The 14,506-nt window shown below is 35.0% G+C and overlaps 1 long non-coding RNA gene across 1 annotated transcript; it reads right to left on the bottom strand.

Annotated features, from left to right (window-relative positions):
- Position 1: 1 nt before the first annotated feature.
- LOC145970437 (uncharacterized) lies at positions 2 to 6,271 on the bottom strand. The gene is made up of 5 exons (XR_014438464.1): positions 5,720 to 6,271; positions 2,003 to 2,216; positions 1,638 to 1,757; positions 1,301 to 1,396; positions 2 to 1,202 (listed from the first exon to the last, which is right to left on the bottom strand). It is a non-coding gene; the product is annotated as an uncharacterized LOC145970437 (long non-coding RNA).
- Between the last annotated feature and the right edge of the window lie 8,235 nt (positions 6,272 to 14,506).

The following is a 14,506-nucleotide window of genomic DNA, read 5'->3' as shown; positions in this document are numbered from 1 at the left end:
CATATTGCAGTAAAGATGCGGAATCTTGTGTTATCAATTCATTAAATTGCTTTAGTGCTTCAGGAGTTCGAATTGGTAAATTCATATTTATTGCATTTTCTTGTGAAAAATTTGGGTTTACATCCAACAATAATTGTTGGACTGTAATCAATAATCGTAGAATTTTTTGAATGTCATTCTGACAAGCTTCTATTAAAAAAATTAATATATATATATATATATATATATATATATGTATATACATATGCATATTAATTAAATAAAATTAATGCAATGTAAAATTAATGTAATTATTATTATTATATAATATATGTATATATATATTATATATATTATATTAGTTAGTTATTATACAGAGAGAGAAGTAATGCTTTACTGCAATGCGATACTATTATCTTACTACAACTTAATTATTACTTTGTCTTTAAAAGTATGAGAGTAGGAAAAAATTTGTCAAACAGAAACTACACAGTACAAAAGCGATCATGTTATAGTTACGATAATGTATTTTTCTCAATGGGATAAATCTGAAAGTCTATCTCTCAGATCTGAAGATCAGCTTTGTTTTTTGAATGTTATCTTTTGTATTTATTTTATGATAAAGCGACTATTAAGAGAAACACAACAATGACATAAGATTATTAAGACATAAAAATGAAAGTGTAAACATTTTTTGACGCTTTTAAGTTTCTTAAAAAAATGTAGTGTACACATATTACCATTGAGATTTTCTTTAATGAAATAAAGGACCAATAATTTTAAAATTAATAATTAAAACCATGTGAATATTTCTAGTCTCAGTCGCATAAGTATTATTGATATTATTAATTTCATTTTATATTAATTTATATTAATTTCATCATTTTCATCTTTCTATGTGAATTTACTAGAATGCTTTTAGTGTTTATCTTAAAGAAGTACTACCATAATAAAACGATCATTTCTGTACCATGTAATTTCTGTTAGATAAATTGTTCTTATACTGTCATAGTTTCAAAAAAGTAATAATTATTGTCTATTTCTATATATAAATATATATAGTTAAATTATATTTTATTGAAATATATATTATTAAAAATTTATCCTCATATGTTTACTGCAACATAACTCGTGAGATTCTTTTTTTCCTTTTATGTTTTTTGCAGTTTCTTGATGATTGGTTTTATTAAATATTATTTGTGACGATGAGGAAAGTGGCGCATCTAAACCATAGAAAAAACCAATTCAAAAATTGTAATAATAATATAAATAAATCTGTTATGTCCGTAGAAAAGATTAAATTAATTATTTTACAACTCACTTATTTCTTCCACTTTCAAAACATTCAAGTTAAGTTCCACTGCTTCAGCTTGATGTGAAATGTTCACTGATGGGTTTGTGGTTAAACTATTGTGATCTATATTTATAGCAATAAAAAACACATTTTGTACTACTTATTACTCTATTAAGTATATAAATGTAATAAAATTAAGTTTTCTTATTTTTAATTTAAAAAATGTAATATAATTAACTAAGATGTATAATTATATTGTATATGTAAAATTTAGACTATTTATGCAAATTAATTTTAAAAGAAAAAAATTGTATCATAATGGTTAATGAAGTCACAATAACATAATATATTTATTTCTTAATACCTTCTGTGATTTCATCATATTTTTCTAAATTAATTACGGTTTCCAAAGGTAACTGTGAAGATAACAAGCTATTAAAGTCCAAATGGCTTTCGATTTCTCCATATGCTTCTTTTTCATTATCTAGTAATTCAAAGTAATTTTCATTACATAAAAAGTAGTAATTCAGAATAAGTATCGTTCTCGTGTTTGTATATAAATTGTAGTATTAGATTATTCTGCAAACTTTTTACATTTACTATTTTCAAAATTTTTACTTAAAAAGTACGGAAAAATAAAAATTAAATGAAATTGAAAAGATATATTAATCCTATTAATGCTACTAATTGACTTTTATAAACTTGTAATTAACAAAAATGAACAATTACTTTTTTCTATAATTTGTCTTTCATCTTCTAGTTTTACCAAGCGCTTTTCTTTTTCACATGTCAATGTTTCCAATTTGCAATCAGTTGCAGGTTTATTTAATACTTTTTGTACAGAGCTTCCTTCATTTTTTGTTATTGTTGATAATGGCTTGTAATTTATAGGTAGATATGTTTATTGCTTGAATTTCAAATTCTCTAGCTTGCTTATAGGTATCTGAAAAAGTTAGAAATTAGATAAGAATATATGTATATCTACCATATATCTAATATATATCTATATCTATAATATTTAGGATATATATCTATATCTATAATATTTAGGACCAAAAGGTCCTAAATATTTTTTATAATGAATATTATCCCAATCATTACTGGGTGTTGTTTTCTTTTTAGACTCAACACGGATTTTTTTCTTTCGGTCGCTACTTAAATTCTTTCGTTCTGAATATTAACCATGAAGCTGGTATTGTTGCAGACCACTCATCCCACAGCACAACAAAATACATTTCTATATATAAATATAATTTAAACACACTACATATTAATTCTTTACAAAATACATGCAGTATTAATCCAAAATATTTCACAAATAGTCAACAAACAGTATTATATTGTATTTAACTTGACATGGAATTTTCAAATATTTTCTATAATTCTACATATATGTTAGTACATTTTTTATGGATATATATTTTTGTATATGTAATTGTTATGTTAAAACTATAAAAAAATTTAAATGTAAGCTGAATTGATTTAAGACTGAGTCCAGTTCAATACACAACTATAAAGCATTAAAATATCTCATATTATATTTTATTATATTGCACAAATATCACATATTTAGACATATTTTTATAAATTAAATCTATAACTTAAGAATATTATAATTTTATAATGTATTTGGAATGTTGCAAAGATGTATTTAGAACATATATAACCTAAAAAATTACACAAGATTATGCTAAATGATAGTTTTTATCAATATACATATACATATACAGGGTGTCCTAGACCACCCGTACATCCCTTTTCTTTCAAAAACTAAGCATTTTAGAGAAAAACGTTTTCGACAAAAATTGTATGGTTTTGAGGGAAATATAAGATGGTGTCATTGGTTTGACCTTGGATGGCATCGTTAAGGTGAGGTCAAGGACACCTTTAATTTCTTAAATGGAACCACCTATTTTTTATTGCATATTCTTATAGCTTATGTCGAGAGCTTTCCAAAACACTATAATAAAGTATTTTTTCATCAAGTACTTTTCGAGTTATAAGGCTTGAAATAATTTCTTAATTTTACATAAACCATAAAATATCTAGTAAAATATTCATTTTTCGATTATCTTACCTTAATACTTTTATGTACAAAATAATGAGAGAAATCGATTGGTGTAAAGAAAACACATAATTGTTTCGAAAAAAAAAATGTAATTTGCAATTAACAATTACATTTCTTTTTTTAGCGGTTATCTACTCCTCCTCTCCACTCCCTCCACTTCTTCCATTTCCCTTAACTCCCTCTCCTATCTTTCCTACCTTTCCTCCTCTATCCCTATTCTCTCCCCCTTGTCCCTACTCGTCCCCCCTCTTCCACCTCCTACCCTTCCCTCTCCAGCTCTCCATTCCTTACCTTCTTCACCCTCTTCCTCCTCTCTCCTTTTCCACTATTCATCACTTTCCTCCTCCGTCTCCTCTGTTTCCTCATACCACCTACTTCTTTCCACCGCTTGCCCCTCCTCTCTCCATCACCAGCTTTCCTTCCTTCCACCGTCCTCTCTCTCATCTCCTTCTTCATCTCTAATGCTTTCCACTTCTCTATCGTTGACTCCTCCACCTTCCTGCCTTCCTTTCCTTCTCTTCTCTCTTCCTTTTCTCTCTTCTCACCTACCACCCTAATCTCCTCCTCTGCACCTTCCCTCTCCAACTTAACCTCAACTCCCACGCTCCACTTCCCTATCGTTGACTCCTCTACCTTCCTGCCTTCCTTTCCTCCTCTTCCTTCTTCCTTTTCTCTCCTCTCACCTTCCACCCTACTCTCCTCTTCTGCACCTTCCCTCTCCGTCCTAACCTCAACTCCCACGCTCTCTTGACCGACCTCCTCTCTCCTCTCCATTCCCCTTGTCAACCTCCTTAACACCAACACCAGCTCCACCATAACCTCCCTCAGTTCTCTGATCTCCTCCACAGTCCTCCACTTTCCATCTTTTTATCTATCGTTCCAACTTCCTCACTGTAAAACCCCTTGCACAATGCTAGGCAACAGGCAATAGAAATAAGGAATAGAAACTATTCACCAATAAATACGCAGAACAGAAAATATTCGCCAATAGGAGCAGAGAATAGATACTATTTCTGTTCTTATTGCCTGTTGCCTAGCATTGTGCAAGGGGCTTAAACACCGTACTCTCCGTCTCTCTTTAATCGATCCACGCATCGATCTATCTACCGCTCGCTTCCTTCCTCTAAAGTCACTAGGGGTGCGTTCCGAATTACGCATGAAGCGCGTAGACTGCATAGAAAATCGTTCCGATTTAACCAATGCGCGCATTGGTAGCGCTTTAGTAGCGCTGAGAATTCTCTAGATTGTACTAACCGTACTAAATTCTTAGCACCCTTCCAGCGCATTGACTGCCTCTACTCTCGACTTGAGGCAGTTGATGCGTTGATGCGTTGATGCGATCTATGCGTTTTATGCGTAATTCGGAACGCAATAACAGATAACAGATTCTTTGTGACGATGGAAAAACAACAATTATATGAATTTCCAGTTTTAATTGAAGAAACTAATGAAATAATAACTTTGTTTTTAAATAAAAATGATATGGAGAAAGCAAGCCAAGCTAATATTAATATATTATTTTACCTTAATTTATTATTTTATTTTATTTATATTTATTATTTATTTATATTTATTATTATTAATATTTATTTATGTTTATATTTATTATTATTTATTTATATTTATTATTTATTTTTTTATTTTATTTGTATTTATTATTTTATTCTATTTTTATTTATTTTTTTTACTATTGTACCATTTTCAAATCGTATTAGCGCATAGAATGCGCAGACACCGTTCCGAATAATTAAAGCGCTTCATGCACATTGATAAAACGGAACGATTTCGAAGCGCTGCGCAACAGTAATGCAGTCTATGCGTTACATGCGTAAATCGGAACGCACCCTGGATATACAATGTACCGCAATCATTCGCCATTTTGACTCCAATAAGCGGTTCATTCAAATTATATATTTACATGACCCCTTAATGACAATGTATTTTTGGCAATTAATTTCAGCCATTTTTTGCATTTTTTGTTGTCATTTTCGCTTTTTGGGATGCGAAATAAACGAAAACCTTTTTCGCTTTGATTTCTATAGCCTTTTACGCAACAACCTAGTCACGAATGCTTCTCAGATTTCACATACAAGTTAGAAAATTGCACTTAAAGTGTACATACATACGTAACAAAAGTGTGCACATGTACTTTTTGGCGTCATTTTGGCTCCAAATCCTTAAGGTGAAAGCACATAAAATTGCATAGGCGCATAACCATAAGCATAAAGAAATTGATTGGTCCACAAATATATGCATAAGAAAATGAACCAATCAATTTTCTTATGCTTATGGTTATGTGCTCCTGCAATTTTATGTGCTTTCACCTTTATACATTGAGTCTTATGGATTGCGGTACTTTGTATATCTAGTGACTTTACCTTCCTCCAGCCTCTAGCGCCATCTCCACTCTCCATCTCTGCCGTTCCACTCGCTCCTTCCTTCGGCCTCTAGCGCCATCTCCACTCTCCATTTCCGTCGTTCCACTACTCCTCTTCTTCCCGCCTCTCCCTCCATCCGCCATTCTTCCAAACTCAGCACTTTTACTCCAACTTTTCTCTTCCAAAAAACTCTCTATCCGTTCTCTCTCCATCTCCGCCTCCATGTCCTCACAACCCTCCGGTATACCCCCACCTCCTCCTCCGTTCCCAGCTCTCATCTCCTCTCCCAACCATCCCCTTTTCCTTCTCCTTTCTGCCACTCACTTCCACACCTGTCACCCGATCTAATGGCGGCGACGTCCCCCCTATGTACATGTATGAATTATAGGAAAAAAAACGAATGTTTTTTATAAGGAATACAAATTGCCTTTATATTTATTTCATCCAGTGGATAATTTTTTAATTCGGACCATTCATTCCCAACGACATTGTTAAATAATTTTGAATTTACAGGATAATGAGGAAGATTGCTTGTATTTATTAATATTCTACCTTGTATCATGAATTCTTTATCATATTTATAAATATTTATAATATGAAAAATATCAAAACTTTTTAAGTAACAAAAACTGTCAGGCTCTTTTTTTGATAAAAGTTCAAATGTTTTATAAAAAATGGAATCATATGCTGATCTTGTTTCATTTGATTTTAAAGAATTATAATGAGCAACTTGAGGTTTTGAAACATTATATTCACGTCGTGTTTTTTTATATGTAGCACGTTCCACTATTCTATTATATATTTGTTGAAGAGGTTTTTCTGCTTTCTTTAATTGTTTTTTAATTTCATATAAAAAACTTTCAAAAGAAAAACTACTATATGAATCCAAATGACCAAATTTTAGAACATCATCAGCTAAGTGAATTAAATTGTAAACGTTATAAATAATAAAATCTTTTCCGTATAATATTTTTGCAGTTTCAACAAAATAAGTTAACAAATTTTTAGCATATTCATTATTATTAATACAATCACTTTCATGACATAATATCCTAATAGCACAATGCAAAGAATTAAAATGTAATAAATAATTTGGAGGCAAATAATTTTGAAATATAACTGGTCCTACATATAATAAAAATAATCTTAATTCCGTTGCTTTCCAACGTTCCAACTCTTCTAAATTACGTGTCTTCCGTGCAAAATCTTTTGGTATCCATTCTGAAATATTACATAGTTTGTGAAATTTCACGTATAACTGCAGAACTAAATTTAATTCTTTTAATTTCTCCATGCATAAAAATATGAAGCATTTTTTTTACCACTCCTAGACAAACCAAGTGCATATAATCTAATGGAAATTGACTTACCATTCCCAAATTTGCTTTTTCAAAAATTGATCTTCCAATATGATGTTCTTTATTTTGTTGATAAACAAAATTTTCATCCGTCCTTAAATTTGCATTTATTTCCAAAAAAAGCATTCAATAATTATTATAATCACCTTCTTGCATACATTTTGCACAACCAAAATACCCATTAAATGCTTTAATACACTTCACAAATGCTGCAGCTGGAGAATCACAAACTACACACCGAATTGTAACTGTAAAATGTATTCCATTAAACTAAAATCCTTTTTCATGTAAAGAAACCCCGTAAGCAAAATGTTAGCAGTATGTTGGCAGACTGGTAACAGATTTAATCAAAGTATATCAGCAGACTGACATCAACTGCGTCCTCATTCAGCTTATATTCTGCTGACAGAGCCTGCTCACAGAATCTGACAGCAGATTGATAGCAGAAATCCAGCAGGATCTGTTAACATGACTTGACGCTCGATTGTCGGCAGAAATAGTGTGCCAGGCTATAAGAAAGACTCGATTTCCAAGTCTTCGTTGCTCGTGCTATTGCTATCTCGTTCGCTCTTATTGCCATTTCGCTCTCTCTTATTACCTTCTCGCTTGCTCACATAACTCCCGTATACGCTACACACGCACGCACGCACGCGCGCGCGCGCGCACACACACACACACACACACACACACACATATATACAGGGTGAGTTTTAATGGTTGTGTCAATCTTTTTATCATGCGGGAGATTACCTATCGCAATTTTAATAAATTGATCGCTACATAGATGTCAGTTAATTGGATCGACTGTATCGAAGGCTGAAATATAATGTGTACAATTAAAGCAAGTTAAAAGCTGAAATTATGTAGTATGGATTTATTATTATTATTAAAGCTACGTATACATATTTAATATATTAAAGCAGTAAGAATACATATTTAAAAATTCAGTTCAATTTTAACATTTTAACGTTTTATGTAAAACTTTATTTCAAATTCCGCATTTATTTTTATGATAAAAATTTTTATTTATTTTGTTAGTAGGTATACAAGGAGAGTTCTAACGCAGGTCCTCTCAAGGGGGGTGAGGCGCGAGGGGATCTCAGCGGCGCGGGGGAATGACGTCACGCAGGATGGAGGGGGTTTTCCGTGGCGCGGGGGAATGACGTCACGCGGGACGGAGAGGATTTCGTAGGCGCGGGGGCTGCGGGGCGGGGCGGGGGACGCTTGGGGACGTGTTGGATGTTTTATGACAAGTATAAACAATCATAAACCGATGTCCGGTTGATAAACAACGGAATTTGAAGAGGATTGGATATTGAATTATTTTCCATATTTTTTCTAGGAAGAATTGCAACGTATCAGCACCGATGTTCGGTTGCTTTGTACCCTTGCCGCGCGTGTGAGAGAGAACGATAATATCGCGTGCGAAAAGAACGCGTACGAGAGAGAACGATAGCGAGAATTATAATTAATGCGAGAGCACGCAAAGGATTGGAGCGCAAGGGAAAGGCGTGTAAATAATTGCAACTTTTTTGAAATATAAATTTATTTAAAAATGTGTATGAGTATTACAAATTGTGTGTGTGTGTACTTAATAGTAAAATTATGTAAAATTTAAGAAATTAATAAAAGATAGAAATAAAAAAATAAAAGAAAAGAAAAAAGAAAAAAAATGAATATAAAATAATGCGGACGGTGCGCCGGGCTGTAAGGGGAGGCAGCTCCTGAAACAGGAAAAACGCTACATTAATTTTATCTTAATTAAAAATAAAAAACTAATTTTATCTTAATAATTAATAACAAAAATTTTAAAAAGGAATATGTACCTTAGCCTCCTGGAACTGCAGAGCCGTGCCAGTATTCCTGTAACCATCTTCTTCTTCTCTCTTCCATTCTTCTTTGCCATTGCCGTATTCTCTCCTCTTCGATTATTCTGTTCTCTTCATATCTTATAACAAATAGTTCGCAGATTTCGTCAGATAGGGACTTCATCCCGAAGAGCAGCCGCAGATTAAAAATGTCGAGATATTTCCATGATCCATTTACATCATTATCCAGGCGACTCTCCGGGGTGTCGCCCCATTCCTTCGCGAGATCGTGTCGCGCGTTCCAGCGCTCCGCCTGCACATTGCGTCAATGCTGTATGTTGATGAACCCGGGAATTTTGACATCATCGGGGTACTATAAAATAATATATTAAAAATACACATACACATACGCACAATTTTTTCACAAAAACACTACCTACCTTCCAGACAAATACCACTTTTAGTATCACAGAAAATAAGAGCTCTACAAAACTCCTCTTCCAAAATGAAAAATTAAAAATAGAATCCATTTTATTTGCAGCGTAAGAAATAATCGCACACACGGTTAAACTCGCTGACGCTCTCCTCTCGGACGATACACAACTGAGATTGAAATCGAATGTTACTCTCCGCTGTAGGAATTATAAAGGTCTCAAAACTGGAAGGGTTACACTAGTGTACGAATATATTTTACACCCACTGTATATATTAACCATTAGTGATCCTTTCATGGTCTTTTTCTACGCTCGGTATAAACAATATGAACAGTATTCCTATGAAGAGAAATAGATCTTGGAACCTTCTTTTTATGTTTTCTGTTTATGATACCAATGTTCGACTGCTATGTACCCTTGCCGCACGTGTGAGAGAGAGAACGCGTACGAGAGAGAACGATAGCGAGACTTATAATTAATGCGAGAGCATGCAAAGGATTGGAGCGCAAGGGAAAGGCGTGTAAATAATTGCAATTTTTTTTGTTACAATTAAAAATATATAATTTATTTAAATGTATGTATGTGTGAGTTTAATAAAATAAAGTATACAATATAAAAGAAAAATAATAATATATAAAATAGACCGTCGGGCTATGTTGGGGAAGCCGTTTCTGAAAACAGAAGAAAACATATGCATTTCATTAGTTTAAATTATTTAATAATTTATTTTAAAATACTTTTGATATGTAATAAATTAAAAGATACTTACAATGTTATCCATGACTCATCTATTTTAATTTATGCAAATAGGGCACATGTTGCAGGGCAATATTTGATTCAAACATTTTCTGCACTCTTTGCATGACATATTTTCCAAATGAACATAAGCTATGGTTCTATGTTCTCGAACAGAACTAATTTCTTCAAACTGATGCGGATCTTCTAGAAAGCATTCGGTACAATATTTTGATTTATTTTCCATATAGTAATAGGAAATGCAACATATCTTTGTTGCTTCATTGTATGTCATTATTTCAGGTATGCTTAAATCTCGCTGTTTCTTTTGTAACCGTTCATCAAGAATATCGACACTATTGTCACTATCATAATCACTGTCCTTCGCCAAGGGTTCTATATCCGATCCATCATCTTCCATCTCTCTCCTCTCTCTCTCTCCTCTCTCTCTATCTCCATCCTCTCCGCCACAACTGGATCCATCCAATAATCATCATCATCCGTATCATCGTCGATGATAATTACGTTTTCTTCAGCCATTGCACAAGACCACCGAAACACAGAAGAGCAACGAAAGAAATGACACTCTAGTGCAGCAGACTCCTCTTCATTATATATATATTTTTAACATAAACAATATAAACACCAGTATTCCTTTGAAGAGGATTGGATCTTAGAATCCCCTTCCTTTTTTTTTTCTTTTGATGTACATGCTTTGTACCTTCGCTTCTAACATTCAAAAGATGAGAAAGGATTAGACGAAATATATAAGGAGGAGGAGGATTGAAAAATATCAAATCATAGTACAGAGGCGCGGGGTGGGGGACGCTTGGGGACGTGTTGGATGTTTTATCGCAAGTATAAACAATCATAAACCGATGTCCGGCTGGTAAACAGCGGTATTTGAAGAGGATTGGATATTAGAGTCGACCCAGAATTATTTTCCATATTTTTTTTTCTAGGAAGAATTGCAACGTATCAGCGCCGATATTCGGCTGCTTTGTGCCCTTGCCGCGCGTGTGAGAGAGAACGAATTCTTTCTGAGATGTAAATAAATGATTATTATGATACACCATACTTATTTATTTTACACAAAGATAAAAACAGGTTTAGACGAAATACAGGGAGGATTGAAGCGCATCAAGTCACAGTACGTGATTTGAACGCGCATCGACACGTCGGTATAGTAAAAGTATAGTCAAAAAGTATAGTGTTCTGTCAGAAAGTAGTGTTCTGTCAGTGTTGTGTGATAATATATATATATAAATGGAAGACGAAGATCACGCGTTGTCATCTGACAGTGACTGCATTAGTGACTGCAGTGAGAACTCCACGGAATTCAGAGAGAAAATAGTGTCTGTTGCGGAAATTAATGCTTTAAACGCACGTAGTACAAAATTTTGTATCATATACAGTTATTATTCCACGGGTGGTGCTTTAGCTGTATGTCCTTTGTGTATGATTGCATTGCAAGGCGTGGATAGCCAAATGATGTATGCTGTTCGAAAGCATAAAATTGAGACACTTGATGCGATGGATGGCCGATTCTGTTCAACGTGTAGCGAGCCGTTGTACATAAGATTTCCGTGCAATATGTGCCCAATTTGCACTCTGTGAAGAAATGGATAACGTCGAGCAGACTGAATGCGACCTGGTGGAGCGGTCCCGCCAAATTGCCACCTTGGGTGAATATTTTGCGTGGCTACAACGATGCAACGAGTACATCGAGTCGCTGGAAGAGCAAAGTCGAATCAAACGACTACGATTATCGATCGGGAATCAACAATCGCTGATTGCTCGGATCGCGCGACTCGAAGGTGCAAAGACTCGATTGCAGAGACAGTTTATGCCCAGTGGTGGTAATTACAGTGGCGACAATAACGCGGGTGCCGAATGTAGCGCGCATCAAAATGAACTTGTGTGGCGTGAGATTGATACCGCGTTCGATAACCGTATTCTGACTGGTGCGGTGATAAACTATAATCACATCGAACCTCGCCAATTTCTCGAGGACGCCAAAGACATTGTGATAGAACATGTGCAGGACGTTATAAGAAGACACAACAGTGTAAAAGTGAACACTATATTCAATGGTGAATTTGTGTCGGGTGATAAGCGCGCAAATAAAAGTACCAATACGAGAAACTGTGAACTCTTTCGCACATCCGATTTACACGAGTGGTACGAGCGTCGCGTTATCAAACCCACTCTAGCATCGCTGGAAGAATTTCAGGAACGCGATAGCGGGTGGGCATTGTCGCGAATACAGAATTTGACTGTAAATATAAATAAGTATAATCCTATGCGCGCGGGATGTCATATAAAATTGCCGCGGGAGATTGTGATGAAGAGAGCGGTGATTAACGTACAATCAAAAGACAATGCGTGTTTTGCGTGGGCAGTGGTGGCCGCTCTATATCCCGCTGAAAGAGACACGAATCGGGAATCTTCATATCCCCACTATACGACGGTGTTAAATGTACAAAATATTGAGTTTCCGATGATGTTGAACCAACTAAAAAAATTTGAACTTGTCAACGATATTTCGATCAACGTCTACAGCATCGAAGAGAAGAACGGCATTGTTCCGATACGTCTTTCGCAGCAGAAGCGGGACAAGCATGTGAATCTGCTATACGTGGAAGACGGCAACAATGTCGGACATTTCGCATGGATCAAAAATTTATCCCGGCTCGTGAGCTCGCAATTGAGCAAACACAACGGTCAAAGATATATCTGCGATCGGTATGTATAATTTAAATAATTATAAGTTATGTAGCAAATTGTATATAAATCTTTAATTTTTAAAAAATTTTTATTTTCTTTTATAGATGCTTGCATTACTTTGGTTCGGACGACAAGTTGCAGTCACATACGGTAGACTGCGGAAAAATAAACGACTGCGCTATCCGGTTACCGAGCGATAAGGACAAGTGGTTATCGTTCAACAATTATAACAGGAAAGAGCAGCTTCCATTCATCGTGTACGCCGACTTGGAATGCGTTCTGGCCAAGATGGAGGAAGAGAAGAATATGTGCCAGCACCATCAAGTATTTAGCATAGCATATCATTCGCGTCGCAGTACCGATTGTATAGCATGGTTCGTCGAACAACTTAAAATGTTAGCATTTCGTGTAAAAAATATTTTAACTACTAATGTCCCTATGGTAGATTTAACATTTGAAGAGTGTGAAAAATTTAATAGCGCTACTCAATGTCATATATGCGAAAAACCGTTCGCGCAAGACGATACACGCGTACGCGATCATTGTCATTTGACTGGACGGTACAGAGGTCCCGCGCATTCAAATTGTAATTTAAATTATAAAGAGTCTTTCTGTATTGCGATAGTGTTTCATAATTTATCCGGTTATGATTTGCATTTCATTATCGAGGAAATAGCCACAGCATTCGAAGGGAGAGTCGAGTTACTTCCAATAACGAAAGAGAAATATATATCGTTTACCAAAAATGTCGATCTTAAGGAAGAAAAACCAAAAAATCAAGTAAAATTACGCTTCATCGATTCATTCAAATTTCTTACGGCAAGTCTCGACAAATTAGCATCTTATCTAGATAAAGATAAACTGGATATTTTAAAATCAGAATTTCAAAATTTATCGAGTGAAAACTTCAAATTATTAACACGGAAAGCTGTGTTTCCATATGAATACATCGATTCCGTTGACAAGTTGCAAGATACATGTTTACCACCGCGCGAATCATTTTACAGTTCCTTAACCGGTGAAACTATATCCGAGAGCGATTACGCGCACGCCGAGAACATCTGGACGCGATTCTCCATTCGAACGCTAGGCGAATATAGCGATTTATATCTTAAAATCGATGTCTTGTTATTAGCCGATATTTTTGAAAACTTTCGCGACAAATGTATCGAAAGTTACGGACTCGACCCTGCGTATTACTATACTCTACCCGGATACACGTGGGACGCCATGTTGAAGCATACTAAGATTACGTTTGAATTGCTTACCGACATCGACATGGTCATGTTTATCGAACGCGGTATACGTGGCGGTCTGAGTCAATGTTCGGGTAGATACGCTCGCGCTAATAACAAATACATGGAGTCGTACGATCCATCGAAACCATCATCATACTTGATGTACTTTGATGTAAATAATTTGTACGGATGAGCAATGTGTCAACCGTTGCCTTACGCCGATTTTCGATGGGTCGACGACGTGTCGAATTTTGACGTATCATCCATCGCGCTAGATTCGCCTACAGGCTATATCCTCGAAGTCGATCTCGAGTATCCGCAACATCTTCACGATGCGCACACTGACCTACCGTTTTGCCCGACACGCGACAAACCACCTGGCAAGCGGGAATTCAAACTGCTTGCAACGCTATACGATAAAAAGCGTTACGTGATACACTACCGCAACCTGCAGCAATGTACGCGTCACGGTCTTCGTGTTACAAAA

This window comes from Camponotus vicinus, unplaced genomic scaffold (genome assembly GCF_025532165.1).
Source record: "Camponotus vicinus isolate PSW18456_S1 unplaced genomic scaffold, iyCamVici1.0 SCAF_4, whole genome shotgun sequence".
NCBI lineage: Eukaryota > Metazoa > Arthropoda > Insecta > Hymenoptera > Formicidae > Camponotus > Camponotus vicinus.
The sequence above is the reverse complement of the archived record's forward strand: the minus strand, read 5'-3'. Positions and strand labels throughout refer to the sequence as shown.